The following is a 16,117-nucleotide window of genomic DNA, read 5'->3' as shown; positions in this document are numbered from 1 at the left end:
CGATACTATTCATCTGTATTAATTTCCCTTCCCTCTGTGATTGTTGTTTGCAGATAATAAGGGCGTGGTAAAAACGAATTTCTTAAAAAATTCATAGGATCTCTTTCATAGTATACCTCTTAGTTATGAGGTGCCGACATAAATTTTTTGTTTGGTTTTTCATAAACAGTTCTTTTATATTTTGAGCGATCGCAGGCAACGAATTTTCCACGGTCATTTGTATGCAGAACTGTATGACGTCACACTCCCATGTGCTGTCTTTTTTTATTTCTTTCACTGTGTATTCATTATTTTCATATATGATAGATCAACAGATAACTAACACTTGAAAAAATAGAGAATACAAAAATAATACGAACACAATGTTGTTGATCATACTTAGTAACTTCTTTTCTTCAAATCTTTTGACATTTTCTTTTGCTTATTTTGCTTATTTTGTGTACACTCATTGCCTTGGTTTGTTTGTTTAATGCTGTCTGGTACTAATATCTGTTGAACGCTTGCAAAATTGTTCATTTTGATCTTGGATATTGTCAGGAACAGGATGGAAGTCACTTGCTGGAATGTTTATTTGGCCACATATTTTTCATTCTTCTCTCGAACATTATAGACTTTTACTTTACGGAAATAGAACCTCTGGGTTTCACAGCTTCAACTTATAACATTTCATTTTGCACGTAAGACTGTTTATCTCTCTATTCACCGGCTTCACTGTTTGCCTCGACGGTTACATATTGATATCGGTTTTCTTGGCATGAATGAATGTTTGAATAAAGTGTATTTATTTATTGTTGTGCGTCTTATTTATTGTATTATGAATTGAATTATGTTTAGATCAATTAAAATCAGAAAAGTTATGTCATCAGGTTCAAAGAGATCTGGTTATCGAACTACTCCTCCAGCAAAGCGTGCTTTAGGGTTCAACTCACCAAACTCATCCAAAAATATTGATTTGACAGGCTTCATTTGTCATGTCGGTGAGGATATGATTCCTGAAAGTGGAAACACTTATTCTGATATCAAAATGAAAATGTCCAAGGAGTCATTTTCAAATGTAAAAGTTATGAAGTTAGGACTTCCGAATAATGACCTATTCACTAAACAATTAAACAAAGTCGTCACACTGAAAAATGTCAAAGAGAAGAAAGAAGAAGGTACAATTTTTTTCATTAGTCAAACCGGGAGTAAACTTGTAGTGCCAAACTTTCAATTGGATTTTTCACCTGAGCTAAATAAAAACTACAAATATTTCTGATATAGATGAACAATCTGGTACGGTTAATGTTACTGGTAATTTGTATTGGCTGGGTGATGAATGAACAGGTGGTAGCAAACGACTTCGTAACGGGATAATTTAAGATAAAACTGGAGTGATCAGAATTACAGTGTGGAGAAAAGGTAACTTTATCAGCTCGATCGAAGAGGGCGTTACTTGTATTTTTACCGATCTTAAAACACAACTCTACTACGGTTTAAAGTTGGAAGCCGGACGCCACTCAGCAGTCCAAAAATCAATCCTACTCGTTTCGGAAAAAGCAAATTTGACTGAATACCAACCACAATCTAACTATGATTCCCCAAGAAGATCAAAAGTTTTCTCGATGTCCAGCGTGCAGTCGTTTGCAAATGTCTTCCAAGTTATCGAAGAAAGTATTTTGTAATATCGACTTTGAAAAGAATTTGAAATGTTAGGTTTTTTGAAACAATAGCGACATATTGCATTCGGATTATTAGAACCAGATTTTTAAACGTTGTTTATTTTGAAATTTGATAACATTATCTCAATTAGATGGAAACTCAAATTCTCTTTTGATTTTATTTATGAGAATAATACTTAAAATCACTTTCTTGAAAAATTTGTTTGTATGGCCTTGTATAAAAGACTCCACATAACTAGATATGTCCCCCAAAGGGATGCATATTATTAGTCCGCCAAATAAAAACTCCAAATTTGAAAAAAATTAATGTTTTTCGGAAACACCCTTTAATGGTATCATGAAATCCATGATGATATCTTGTTTTGTCCGACATCAAGACGAATACAAATCCTCGATCAATTCCTTTCATTTCGATCAAAAGATCAGACAATAATGAAAGATAAGCATTCTAAATTTAGGAAAATACGTGAATTTGAAAAACCAGTTGCTTGTACAAATTTTTTTTAGCCTTAGCTTTTCATGCTAATGAAACAATTATATCTTTAAAATGCATTTCAGAGTGAGTGGGACCATTTCCATTTGTCAGAATTCTAAAATATTTTCAGGGCTCAGCCCTTAGCAACCAGGTTGCTTATAAAAGAAAAGGTGTGTATCTTAGTCTTTCTTTCTAGTGTGGGTTTATAATTGGTCGAAAATTCTTTTAAGGCTGCATTCCACTTAACATGCTATTCAGATGGTGAATTTTCTAAAGACGCGATGAAAATATACCATCTGAGGAATTTAGCCGTGTCTAGTGCGGTTAGTGTAAAACGCAGGTCACATGTCACGGATCACAGGTCACAGGTCAGTGTTGACAGGTCAGCCTCAAGTACTGTAAAACACAAAGAAAATGTTTATAAAAACAGTTGTTAATGTCAAAAATATCATTCCAAAAACAGCCCCCTAACAGGAAAATAGCTATTACACAATCACTATGTCATATCTCATTTTATCTTTGGGTATGATAGCAAGAATTAATGAAAAAAGCATCAATGGGATTATATTTTATAAATGTTTCAATATTTTTATCCCCTGCTTTGTATTTTTGATAAAATGACGTCACTATTTTCATATCTCTAAAACAGATCTCTTGGAGTATTTAATGTTTTCAAAACCTGTCAATATATATCCATTTGCAGCGTCAGCATCCTATTATGCATGTTTCAGGAACTACTAGTTCTTTATATACGTTTACAGGTGGCCGATATGTGTAGGTGTAGCCAGGTTTTTGTTTTGTGATGGTGGATGGTTTAGATGGAGTTGGCAATTTTGGAGTAGACGACAAATCTTAAATTCAAAATAATAGTTCTCAGTCAAAAAATTCAAAATTGATGAAAAGAAAAATAATTTATATCCCAACAATGTATCTATAGTCAATGGCCTACTACAGTACTCAGTAGGACCTCTTAGTGCTAAGTATTTATATATAAATAGATAGAAGGGTCCCCAGATAGAAACCGAAAAGATTCATGTTTTTTAAAAACATTTTCTTTGTCAATTAATTTTTTTTTTATTTATTCTTGCTGATAGATTTGTTCCCTTCCCGTAATCCTTAATTAAAAGTACCCGGCTGAAATCCAAAAAACGAACCCAAAATCTCAAAAAATCTTGTTCAATCTTGTTCACTTATAAGTGATATAAGTGACCCCTCTTTCTTGATATTTACAAAATATTTAATTTCATACTTTTGATACATACATATGACAGGAATAAACAGAAATACTAAAATTGAGACCAGTGTGATACTAACCTTTCTCGGGTTCTGTAGCCTCCATGAGCTTGGGAATTATAATGTTTGGGTCATATTTGGCTTTGGTCTCTTTTCAGTAGCTAAAATAAATGTAAAGTTAAATAGTTGTTTTGGAGAACACAACCGGTCTATGGAATAACAAATACTCCCGCCATTACAAACTGATAGATTATCTTATACCTATGTAACCACCTGTGTTGAAAAATAATTAATTATTTATGACGTTATCATCAAAACAATTTCTGCTGAAGTAATTAGCTATTCAAAAAAATCTTTGCATTTTCCCAAACAACTATTTTTGGCTCACTTTTTTTGGTTTTTTGCCGCTGCTTTCTTTGCCTTGATCTTTTCTTTTCGTTCTTCATTATCTTGCTCTTCTATCTCTATTTTCTTGCTTAACAGCTTAATCTTGGGTTTCTCTTTGTTGTCTGTAGTGTCTTGTTACTTTTTGGAGGGTCTGAAATTTTTTTTTGAATTTATAGCCATATTAAAAAAGTAACCCGATTTATAATAAATGAAATAAAAAAGCTCTTTTGGTCAACACAAAAATTAATATAAATGAGTATCACCACTATGCAGGCTACCTACCATTCTAAAAGATTTATTCACATCTGCAATGTTTTCAAAAAAAATGCTGTTTAACAATCGCTTTAGTTTATATTTTTTCACTGTTTACCTATTATTCAACTTCAACGGACTAGTGTTGGTCTTTGATAAGTAAAAGATGTCGCCATTCTAAACAAAAAATCTAATTTTAATCTTACATCAATCTTGAAATTTGAAAATTTGCATTGTTTACTGGTTATTTTTTTAAAGAGGGTATTCTGTTAAGTAATAATAACAAATTATAGTATGATAAAATAATAGTTTTTTTCTGAAAATCAAAACGAAACCTAAATTGCAAAAGGGTACATTTTCAAAAAAATTTGTTGAAAATCATTTTTTGAGTAACTTAATTTAAGGAAGGATTATATTTTGCAACTTTGAGTCCAAAGATGTTGAAAATTTTTGTTAGCGTCAAATTTTAGAAAAACTTTTAAACATAATCCTGGTGTAAAAAAATCAACTAAGAAAACATATTTGATTTTCAAAAACATATCTCTAATGGTGCAAGTTTTTCCTTTTTGGTAATTCCTGGTAGTTCGTTTTTTGGTAGCACCGAAGTGTGTTTACGGGACACATGTTTTAACAAACATAGTTTGTAAAGATTCTCTGTAGAAAAGAATCCAAAGTTGTTGTTATAAATTTTATGCATAGAAATTTTTTTTGAAGGTTTGTTTTTTACTTTGATATAGGAAGCATTCAAAAAGTACATTCGTCCAAATTTTCAGACCCCCCCCCTTGTTTATCAGCGTTTTGAGTACACCCAAATTCCAAATACAAAATACAAATTCCCCCCCAGGATATTCCATTTCACCTTAAGTAAGATAGACGACGAACGTACGTACTTTTTGAATGCTCCCATAGATTAAAAAAGGGGATATGAGCAAATCCAAATTGAAATAATAGCACAAGTTTTGGGAACAAGAAAGCTTGTAAGCAAATGATAAATAGATAGACTTGACTTACCATCTTTGACATATTCTAAAATAACTGCCTCCGCTAAGCGTTGTCTTTTAGAAAATGTTCTATAAACGCACCACACATGTGAGCTGAAATATAAGTGGATTTTTTTGTGTATAAAAATTGTTTGTAATTTTTTTATGCTCAATTTAGTGAATCGCGAAATTTAGTACAAGAAAAATTTTTATTTTTCAAAATTTGGCAATCGCGAAATTTAATTCATGCGAAACACGTTTCCTAGAAAAGATTTTGCAAATCGCAACCCGCGAAATATAATACCAATAAGGTAATTCAAAATTTTGTATCAAGAAGTTCTCTAAGAATTATAAAATACATAGTGCGTAAATACCCATTGCCAAATATAACCAATCTTATTCAAATGAATTATCATATTTACCCAGGTTTCATGTTAAAGTCAGGTGGCATTTGTTGCACTATGGTCTTTAGATCCTCCATTATCGATTCCTTGTTTGCTTCACTCACGCTCTAAATTTAAGAGGTCATGATAAAGCATTTGTAATTTGGTAAGAAATATCTTAAACTACCTTTAGAGGAATTAATATGACAGAACAAAGGAGATCAGATTGTAGAAAGATATAAATGGGAACTTACATGAAGGTACCATGGCCAGTCAAGATTTTTCTAATTTTAGACTTCAACATGGTCAACGATTTACTACCATCTGTTGAAGTTACAGCTTCTTTGAATAGCTGAAATTGAACATTTTGGTTCAAATATTAGTCAATAGAAATCTTTTTTATATCAAGAGGGAACCGTCTAGTATAACCTAATTGGATTTGTCGTTGTATATGAATTGTCTTTATGATTCTTGTGAATTTTGGCCATTCAAAAAAATCATTAATAAGTGCCAAAACCAGTTGCTAAAACGCAATAAAGAAAAGGAAAAAAATCAATTGAAACACTATTTCACATTAATTAATTTCGCAAAATCCCTAAAATGGGACTGCTCGCATTAACTCATTCTGCAAAACATAAACATTTTTTGGGGTCGCTCGCATTAATTAATTCTGCATTAATTTATTCCCTTAAGGTAACGCTACTTACGGAAGACTGATGGAAATCTCTGATTTATTCCAGTCGGACATTTTGACTCCTTCTCCATAAATTTGTCCATTTCCAAGGCTTTGTAATACTGTTCGAATTGTTTGCTAAAATAAAAAATAAAAGGGTAACTGACCTTACAACAAAATATGTATTTAATTCAATTCAATTTATTTAGACTCGATTTTCAAAAGTATCAAGACTTTTTTGATCTCTTAAACTAAATGACTCAATTGCATAATGGATTGTACTAACTGCTTGACCCTCCCTGAAATATGCAGTATGATATTCACTTACCTTCACTTACCTATTCACTTATTTAAGGTAATTTGTAAGAAACAGAATATCCAATTTTTATCTAATTATGGTGTTAAAATATTTCCTTTAGACGCAAATATGTTATTTTGAATCTGTCTCAAACCAGCAAAAACATGCTCATTTTTAAGTATAACCATCATTCTTTCAAAATAAACAAAAATCGTTTAATTCTGATAAATCTACAAGTCAGAATCTTCATATTAATGAAAACCTCCGTTTTGGGGGCCTTCTCCGTTTTGGGGGCCATATACTGTATACATTTTATGACTTTTGTCCCAAAAGTGTCAAAAACCTTCATTTCCCTAGGGGATACTATTAAAATCACTCCAATATTCCTTAATTAACCCCCCCCCCATTTTATAATTTTCTACCGGAATGTCGACCCCCTACAATTGAGCACAGAAGAGTAAGTAAAATTTTCCTATTTTCAAAGCAAAATCATGTACAAACAGGTACAAAACATGTAGCTAAATCAAATACATAAGCCCTTCTACTTCTAAACGATCTTAATAAAGAAAAAAGAATAAAACTATTTAGGTACATATACAATATAAAATACAAAAATCAAAATCAAAATAAACTTGTTCAATAAACTTCTTCGAAAGAAAATATTTATTTTTACTCTAAAAGAAACGACAGCCACTTCATCCTCTCATCAGATTAATCAGGGATTTTAATATTTTTCGAACCACTCCTTCAGAGAACAGAATATCTAAAAATTATAACAGAAAAGATGAATGTTTCATCAGAGTTTGCGATGTCATTTAATCATACAAATTAAAAGTCACTCTCAATGCGCTATTTCCGATTTGCATGAGCTTTGGAATGAGCTCTGTTATATTTCATTGTAGCTGTTTTAGCCAACTTAAGCAGCTCGTCATCAAAATCCATTTTTGGAATGTTTTTGTCAGCTATAACTAATTTAGCTGTTATTATCCCGGCCAAAGATTCATCCAGGTTCAGTGAGGAACGAAATGCTGTCTTGTTCTTCTTCACTTGAGAGAAGATGCATTCTTCAGCAGCATTCGAGTGAGGAATAACAAGGATGAGCTTGGCAACCTCGAAAAGTTTGGCAAAACGATCAGTTCCATCCGGATTTTTCATAGTACCGATGTGAAAGCATAATTGGTCGAGGAAGATCGTTCCTTCCTTGGTTTTCACCTTTGCCCATACACAATCCGGAATATCTCTATCATTTAAAAGTTAGTAAAGATGGAATTCGGTTCGAAGCAGATCAAATTCGAGAGGATCATTAAAGTGCCCAAGTAGAGAGGGATGTCTGAAACAAAAGAAGGGAAAGATTTTCAAGACTACATTTCAAGACTATTCATTAATAAGATCGCGCCCAATTCGTGGCAGCCTTTCCGAACGTATCGGCGCCTTTAAAGAATAATCATTTTTGAAGAAGTAGCTACGTGTGTGCTTATGTTATTGATAATCTGTGATAATAAGTGATTCAGTACGGAAGATATAATCATTTACACATTGAGTGTAAAATCAAAATTTGAGTAGTAATTATTTATCTACCTGTCAATGAAGAATTTTAGTTGGTCTACGTTGACTGAGTCACCTCTTCTTTCGTGGAAGTTTAGAACTTTTGCATTAAGAAAAACTGGATCGTTTATTGGTAAGTTGTTACGAGCGTACTTGAAAGCCTTTTGCAGAAAGGCTCGTGCACCATCATGGAAAACATCCACTTCATCCTGTGAAATAGCCCCGTTAATAAAGACACGACGTAGAAGAAGTTTTGTTGATGTTCCAACTTCGAGTTCTTTGTCTGGAAATAACAAATTTCACATTATCAACAAATCCTCCCATTTTTCGATTATTTTAACATAAATTTTCAATTGATTAGTCCTACGTAGGTCCCATTTCTCGAACCTCAGCGGAACGATCTCGTTATATTCATCTTAAAAGCTATACTGAACTTTAAACCCACATTAAACATATTTTGTAACAAAATATTCACAATACGGAGTTGAATGTTTAAGTCCTTACCTTCCTTTAGTATTCCAGGATCATCAACATTCAATTTTGTAACGTCTTCTGCAGCGTTGGAAGTTGGGGATCATGTCGTTGTAAGTAAAGATTGAAGCGAATGAAAGTTTGAAGGACGCTTTGAAAGAAAAACAGGTGAACCTCTAACATTGTTCCAGAATAATGTTGAACAAGTCGATGGAAGCGTGGTCCGGTTTCATCATCAGCACTGAGAAAGTAAGATTTTAAGGAGGGATGAATCTTTAAGGACCTTGTGACAGCAGCTTCTAGGGAGAGCCATCTTGTCGATACATACTTGATGATTTTCTTGTATTCTTGCTCACAAAACAAGAAAAACTCTTCAAGAGTCACTTTTCGTTTTGAGCTTTTGTCAAAATAATGATATAGATCAACAAGAAAATCCTCAATATCGAATGATGTGACTGCAGTGCAGTCCTCTGCTCCATTGCCAGCTGTGTTATGGACAATGTGACAAGGACAGTCATTGACATGAATTGAAGAATTTTTCTTCAAAACTCTTGATTTGATGGAGTTGCGTACTCCCATGTTGACAGAAGTATTGTCCATTCCTATTGCTACACAGTGGTTCCAGTCCATACAATTCTGTTCTATCGCATCGTCAATTAAATTGAAGAGGTTTTCAGCATCGTTCTTCTTTGAGGTACACATGTCAAGAAGCTGAGACACAACCTTCCTCTCATTTATATAAAAAACTCGGACCAGTAAAGGATTCAATTTGAATAGCCCTTCGGCATTTGATCCATCTGTGCATAATGCATATGGCCCTTGCTTCATTTGATTAACAAGTTTAGATCTGTAAAGACAATATTGAAAGACCGTTACACATGACACACAAATCAATGTTCTTTAGGGTTACTCTCTCATTTTGGATGATGGTGAGATGTAACCCTGAGACGGACTGTAGATTTTCAAGAGCTTTTATTAAAATTTTCTAGAACTATAGCAACCTAAATTTCCATTGATTATGGAAAAAACAAGATTAAAATACACTCACTTGAAATATGGTTTTAATGCAGTGTTGATCATTTGTGTGCTTTTAGTACGACCAGATGAATATGACTGTGCCACTTTTGAATCGGTGAAGGATGTTTTAATTACAGGTGATAAGGTATCAGCCATTAAAAATGGCGCATTGTGTTTAACGATAGATAAAACCATTCTTAGTTCCGCTTTAATGACCTAATAAAAGAAATAAGGCATCATTCTATGTGGTCGACAAACACTTAGGTCGTGTTCACACTGCAGACCTTCCTTAATTAAAATATAGTTAGGAGAATCCTTTGTTGACCACAAAGAGTCGAACGCGTAGTATTGTATTGTAACTTTTAATAGATCTTCCTTAATTAAAAGTCATAAGTCCCATTGTCTTAAAGGTAGGGTAGGGGCTTCCCTTAACACAAAAGATTTTATTAAGGAAGCTTAAACAAAAGATGCGTGCAATGAACGCAAAGGTTTTGCTATTTCAAACACAGATGACTTGGAGAAAAAATCTCAAAACAGTGCAAACAGTTATTGTTGATGTGTAAAGCGAGTGCAGTTATTGAGTACAACCATTAAAACAAATATGTTTACGGATTTCGAATGATGAATGAATATTAATATCAACCAATCACAGGCAAAATAGGAAATATTGATAAAAAAATCAACCAATGAGAAGCCTTAAGCAAAATCAATTAGCGTCTTATAATAGATCTCGTGAAGCTACAAAGAACTGTTATAAACCAGTGTATTCATCTATCATAAATCTTTTTGTTTGATTTTGATGGATTTAATTAAGGAAACCTTCCAGTGTGAACGCGACTAACAATGCTTTTGAGGTCTAAATCGTTATTTTTAAAGATACTGACGTCGTAAAAAATATTGCATTTTTTTCAGACCAATCATCAAAACAACAGAGCCCGCGCATTGCCATTTAATTGTTCAATTCAATGTCAGAATGAGTGTTTTTTCAGGACCGGCGGAACGACGGTAAAAGTAGGGAGGCCGAAGGCTGAAATGAGTTGAAATTCGCTAAAATAGAGAAAAATAGTAAATAAAGAAAATAAAGAGATATCGTACGGTTCGCTCAAAAGCGAGGAGACTAAAGCCTGAAGCCAGTCTCCCCGCTTCCAACGGGCATGTTTTTGAAATAAGATTTTATTAACGACCGGAAAGTTTACAACGTTTTGAATTCAACAATACGGAATAAGAATTGGAATGAATCGTCTGCATTTTTAATGGAGTTGGGTATATTGTTTTTGAAGTGTCAGCAAACAGAGTGATTAGTAGACGAACTGGCTTTAAAATTTTCATAGTCTGCAAGTACAAGCAGGAGAAAATGTATTTGTTCCTTATTCCTATTAAATTAATAACCAAAATTGGATTTCGGTTGATTTTTTAAAATATACGTAATTCCAAAGCCAACTTAATCATTTTTTCAAGGAAAGCAATATACATCAGCTGTGGTTGAAAGAAATGTATGATAAAAACTCACCTTTTCACTTGTTGTGTCAGATGGAACACTTCAAATCTTGGTTGAGAATTGAGATCTTTATTGAAATCCTTGTGTCTTTTTTATGCACAATGTTGAGATCTTCATTGAAATCCTTGTGTCTTTTTGATGCACAATGTCTGTTTATGTCAGATTTGCCTACAGTGGAAAAGTTGCTATTAGGCTGCTTTCCAAAAGAAATTATACTGGGGTATTGAAGAACTACAAAGCCCCCTGGAAAATTCAAATGCTAAACCCACTTGGTAAAATAGCTGTGAACCCTCTTGAAAGTGAAATTTTATCATTTCCCAAGTAGTTACTTTGAAAAAGGGCCCAGATAGCAACTATTGATAGAGAAATAACCGTTTTTCTAAATAAATGGTATATTTTACAACTTTCAAGAAAAAAATCCAAAAAAGGTAAAGAATTTTAAATTATTTTCTATAGTGAGTAGTATTGCTGGGTATCATTCTGATCTTTCAGTTCTTGAAAGTAATTTCATTCAAATTAGAGAAAAATAAGTTCTTATAATTTCTAAAAATTCGTTAACTTACCTTGATGACTGCAGCTAAATTTTGCAGAGCACACAGTACAAAAGAAAGCATGTTCATTGTCTTTGACAGGTTGTATGAACAGCATCTCTAAGCTCCATTTTCTGTCAAAACTGCTCAAATATTTAGCAGCTCCAAGCATCTTTTTACCATCTTGTACTTTTTTCTTTTGCTTTTCATCGTCTGTTAGGTTATCTTCCGAATCATCTTTAGCTTTCTTTGACTTCTGTTGTTTTAGTTTCTTTTGAATGATTGATGAGCGAGATGCTTCCTTTTTCCTTCCTTCCAGTTTCAAGGTCTCATTAACTTTCGAATCAGATTTTAAATATGTAAGCAAAGATATTTGTTTTGTACCTATGCTTTTTGGGATTGAATCTTCAAATAGTACTAGACGACGCTTAGACGAAGAAGGCTGATTTTCTTTTGGAATGTCATAATTTGTCTTTCTTTTATTTGAGCTGTTCTTCTCAATGCTGCTAATTTTTTCAAACATATTCTTTGTGATACAGGGAACAAAATGATTTGGTGTCCAATTTTTAACATCAACATTCCTAGTATGTGTCCACATTATATCCAATGTTAACTCATAGTAATCTTCAGTTTGCGGAATAACCATTCTATTAAAGAAGTCCCGATTGAGGCCACAATGTTTGATTAATGGATAGATCGAATTTATTTTCAGGTTCAATATATTGGTCAGCGCAATTAAATGGACAATCAAAGAATATGCTCCATTGTGCATTGTGCCCATCACTTCATCTTCAAAACAAAAGTTTTCAAAAGAACCATAGTTCAGCATATTAGCATCATCATACAAATCCCTGTTACTGATTAATTCCACCAAGACTTTGGTTCTGAGTTCAAACTTAAGTTGATAGTCACCGACAAGAAGCATTGATACAGAATTGTATAGACAGTTTCCATCACCTAAGCAATAGATAGGCATAAACGTTTCTTTCATATCATTTGGTATCAAAATGGATGAAATCTCGTCTTCTTTAAACCTTTTCCACATTTTACACCTATTTGTATCATCCATTTTAGAGAATTCACTGATTATACCATCCATTTTATACATATCAATGCTCTTCCTTTTTCTTTCTCTCCATTTCATCAAGTCATTATAATTTTTGCATGAATTTCTTGCATCTTTTAGAATGTCCATATAATGCAATTCTCTGTGATTTGAGACTTCTATAGATTGATCTGGAGTGGAGTTGTGGAAAATTTTTCAAAAACTAGATGCCGGGGGTTTGAATAAGATTTTCCTGAATGGAAAATTACTAAAACAGGGCTCTATATAGAAGAATTTGGGCAAAATGAAGAAGTTTTTCAAAATTTAATAAGCAGGGGGTTGGAATTTTAGAATGAAAAAAATTTTCTAGCAAACAGCTCCACTACTACCCTGCTGTGGAGGTTTGGTACAGGCTAAAATTTGACCTGAGCTATTTTTAGAAATCGAAAAATTGACCCCTTGATCAAAATTTCATCGAATTAGATAAGTATGTTAACTGATGCCAGCTTGCCAAGCACCCAAAAATTCTGATTTTGAAAAGGAAAAGGAATATCCTAAAGTAATTTATTTGCCAAAGGACAAAATGTAGAAAACCTAACCGGCTTACACTGTCTATATAAAAATTTGAAGTACGTATCTAGCTTTAAGAACAATAACAAAAATATTAGGAAAATAAAACTCATCATATCTTTGTGATTTGGATTCAACAAAGGAATAAATACCGTGAATAAATAATGTGGAAAATGTGGAAAATTTCAGCAAAATCAGGACAAGAATATTCAAAGGTTTCAATGTTTTACTATCACGTTTTGTCTCTAGTCTAGCTGTTCTGTTTAAAAAAACAACCAATTAAAAAATAGAGGCTTTTTCCATCACATTCAAGAAATAATCCACAGAAAAGTCTTGCCCATCATCATCCAGCACATGTGTCATCTTATGATTTAGGTTTGATGAAAAAATGTTTTTCAAAAGAAAACTTTTGGCGGAAATTTCTCGATCACCCAAACTTGAATACCTCTTTTCCCCGAATTTTATCCCCGATTTTTCATGAAGCGGTTCCTTGGGTGATCCAGGAAAGAAAAATCATACCGCCCGCGCACGCCAACCATCGAGTCCCTTTCCGCCCGCCCGCTGATCCGTTGAGCTATTGAAAAAAAAGTTTTGCGATTGAAGAGGAGAAGAAACTGGCGGAGCGGATGGACTGTTATCTGAAATTTTCTATTTTGAACTTCCTTACCGTCCGCACATACCCATCATCCATTTTTGCCTAAGTACCCCCCCCCCCGGGTTTTTATGCAATTTGCGTGTCCAGTAAATGTTTGGTAATTTCCGACTTTCTTCCAAAACTTGGAGTTTAAAAGAATCTTTAAGTTTCTTGCAATCTTTTTCAATCAAGTCTAATGCATTGGTGTTGATCTTTTCATATGTAAAACAGTCTGTTTCATTGTCAAAACCTAGTTCAGAAACCAAAACTTGTGCATAAAACCTTTTGCAAACTAGAGCGATGTTACTGGATGCTTTATCAATAGGAACGATGACAAATCTTTTATGTAAATTTTCTAGAGCTTTCAAACGAGAAGTACTTTCAGCGCTTGGGTTGAAATAGGTAATTGCGTGAGAATAGGTGTTGAAGTGAAAATGGGTTTCAATAGAGAGAGGGAAAAAGTAGTAAACAATAGCTTAACAGATGTGCTATTTACTGTCTCTCCTACGTTGTGACTTTTCTAACACGGGGGTAGGGTTTTCTTGCTAAGGATTTCACAAATGAGTAAATCTATTGTTTAGGTGAATTTTATTATAAGAACGCTTTTAATCTAAAGACACCTTTAATTCTTATAAGGCGTGACAAGCTACACTGTATTGAAAATATCTTTATAAAGATCCTTAAACGCAAGGTTATTAAAGAACGAAAGTGCTGTCAGAATTCATCTCGTTTCATCTCCAGCAAGGAACTTTAATATCTTGGCTCCAGCTAAATGTTGTAGAAATTACGGCATTGGTCTTATCTTTAAACAAGTTCTATGTTAAATGTTGTCAAAATTACAGCAAAGTGAAAATAGGTTTTATCTTTTAATGGGTCTAAGTTCCAGCTGACACAGGAAAAAATCAATAAATCACACGCGTGTGAAAACCAACATTACTGCACAGAAATTTTCTGTTGGCGTGTGATTTTTAAAATTTTCAGTTTGTGATTTTTTTTAGAACTTTGAGGTCTTGGGATATACGTATTTCACATTTCGGGATGGATAAACACACGCGTGGTTTTTCCAAAATCACACGACGATTAAGTCGAACCCATTTAACCTCAAAATGAAGAACACGCGTGTGTTTTCGAAAATAACGAATGTCTTTTCTCCAAGTAACAAGCAGATCAACACACGCATGTTTTTTCTCCAAATCACACGAAGACTAAGTCAAATTCATTTAACATCGAAATAAAGAACACGCGTGTGTTTTCGAAAATAAAAAATGTCTTTTCTCCAAGTAACAAGCAGATTAACACACGCGTGTTTCTTTCCAAAATCACACGACGACTAAGTCAAATTCATTTAACCTCGAAATGAAGAGCACGCATGTGTTTTCAAAAATAACGAATGTCTTTTCTCCAAGTAACAGACAAATTAACACACGCGCGGTTTTTCCAAAATCACACTGTTTTTACCACTATAAACTCCACAATATAATCTTTCTCCAAATTTGAAAATATGACTTTGTGATATTAAATCATAACGACAAATAAAAATTTGAAGTACGTTCCTTGGCATTTAGCAAAACATTTGTCAGCCTTTAAATATTGTGTTTTAATTGATACCCAGCACGGTGACTGTATGAAATTGTGAGATTTTAGAGCCGAAAAAGGCGTTATGGTAACTCAAGACTAGCATGTGTTACACACCATTAGGATCATGGGAGAGGCATTTCATCGGTAGGAAAGGTATGCGTCGATGACCATTAGCTCCCCGCCATTGGCAATACACCAACAAGAGCTTAATCAAGGTCAACCGCTGTGTTATCCCGACCGAGGACAAGTGAAGTCAAAAACTTGCTTACATGACTTGTTGTGAAGGAATAGAACGGCTGACCCCAGCTTCACGTAACTTGTTTTTCATCACGCACAGAACATTCGTTATTTTACTGTATCCCATGACCCTAATTTAACTGAACTCGGCTTTATTGCTGACAAAGAACTTGGATCTACAATGTGATCTTTAAGTCAAGAAGATTTTTTTTTTCTATTATATTCTGTAATATTACTCTTGAACGAAAGGATTAACATGGGGCTTGGAATCAAGAGCTTTCGAAACGAAAGAATTGGCAAGATCCAAACCTTCATGTGCTTTACAACAAGAGCAATGGGCTCTTCCAGAAAAAATCTGTTCATGGGGGGTGGAGGATGAATTGTCCAGGGGTATTGAAAAAATACCAAAAAATTGCAATGTCCAGGGGTTAGATTTCATTGTCCAAGGGTAATTTTTTGTGTCCACGGGGTTGATTTGATGTTTGTCCAGGGGTATAACCCGTGTCCAGGGGGTCAAATATCAAAATGTCCAGGGGTAATTCATGAAAAAAATAATATATCCTCCACCCCCCATGAACGGATTTTTTCTGGAAGAGCCCAATACCACAAGCAAAAATTGAAACGATTGAGAAAAAATGTGTCACTAATTATTG

Source organism: Clytia hemisphaerica, unplaced genomic scaffold, assembly GCF_902728285.1.
Source record: "Clytia hemisphaerica strain Z4C2 unplaced genomic scaffold, Clytia hemisphaerica genome assembly, whole genome shotgun sequence".
NCBI lineage: Eukaryota > Metazoa > Cnidaria > Hydrozoa > Leptothecata > Clytiidae > Clytia > Clytia hemisphaerica.
Note: the sequence above shows the minus strand (reverse complement) of the source record.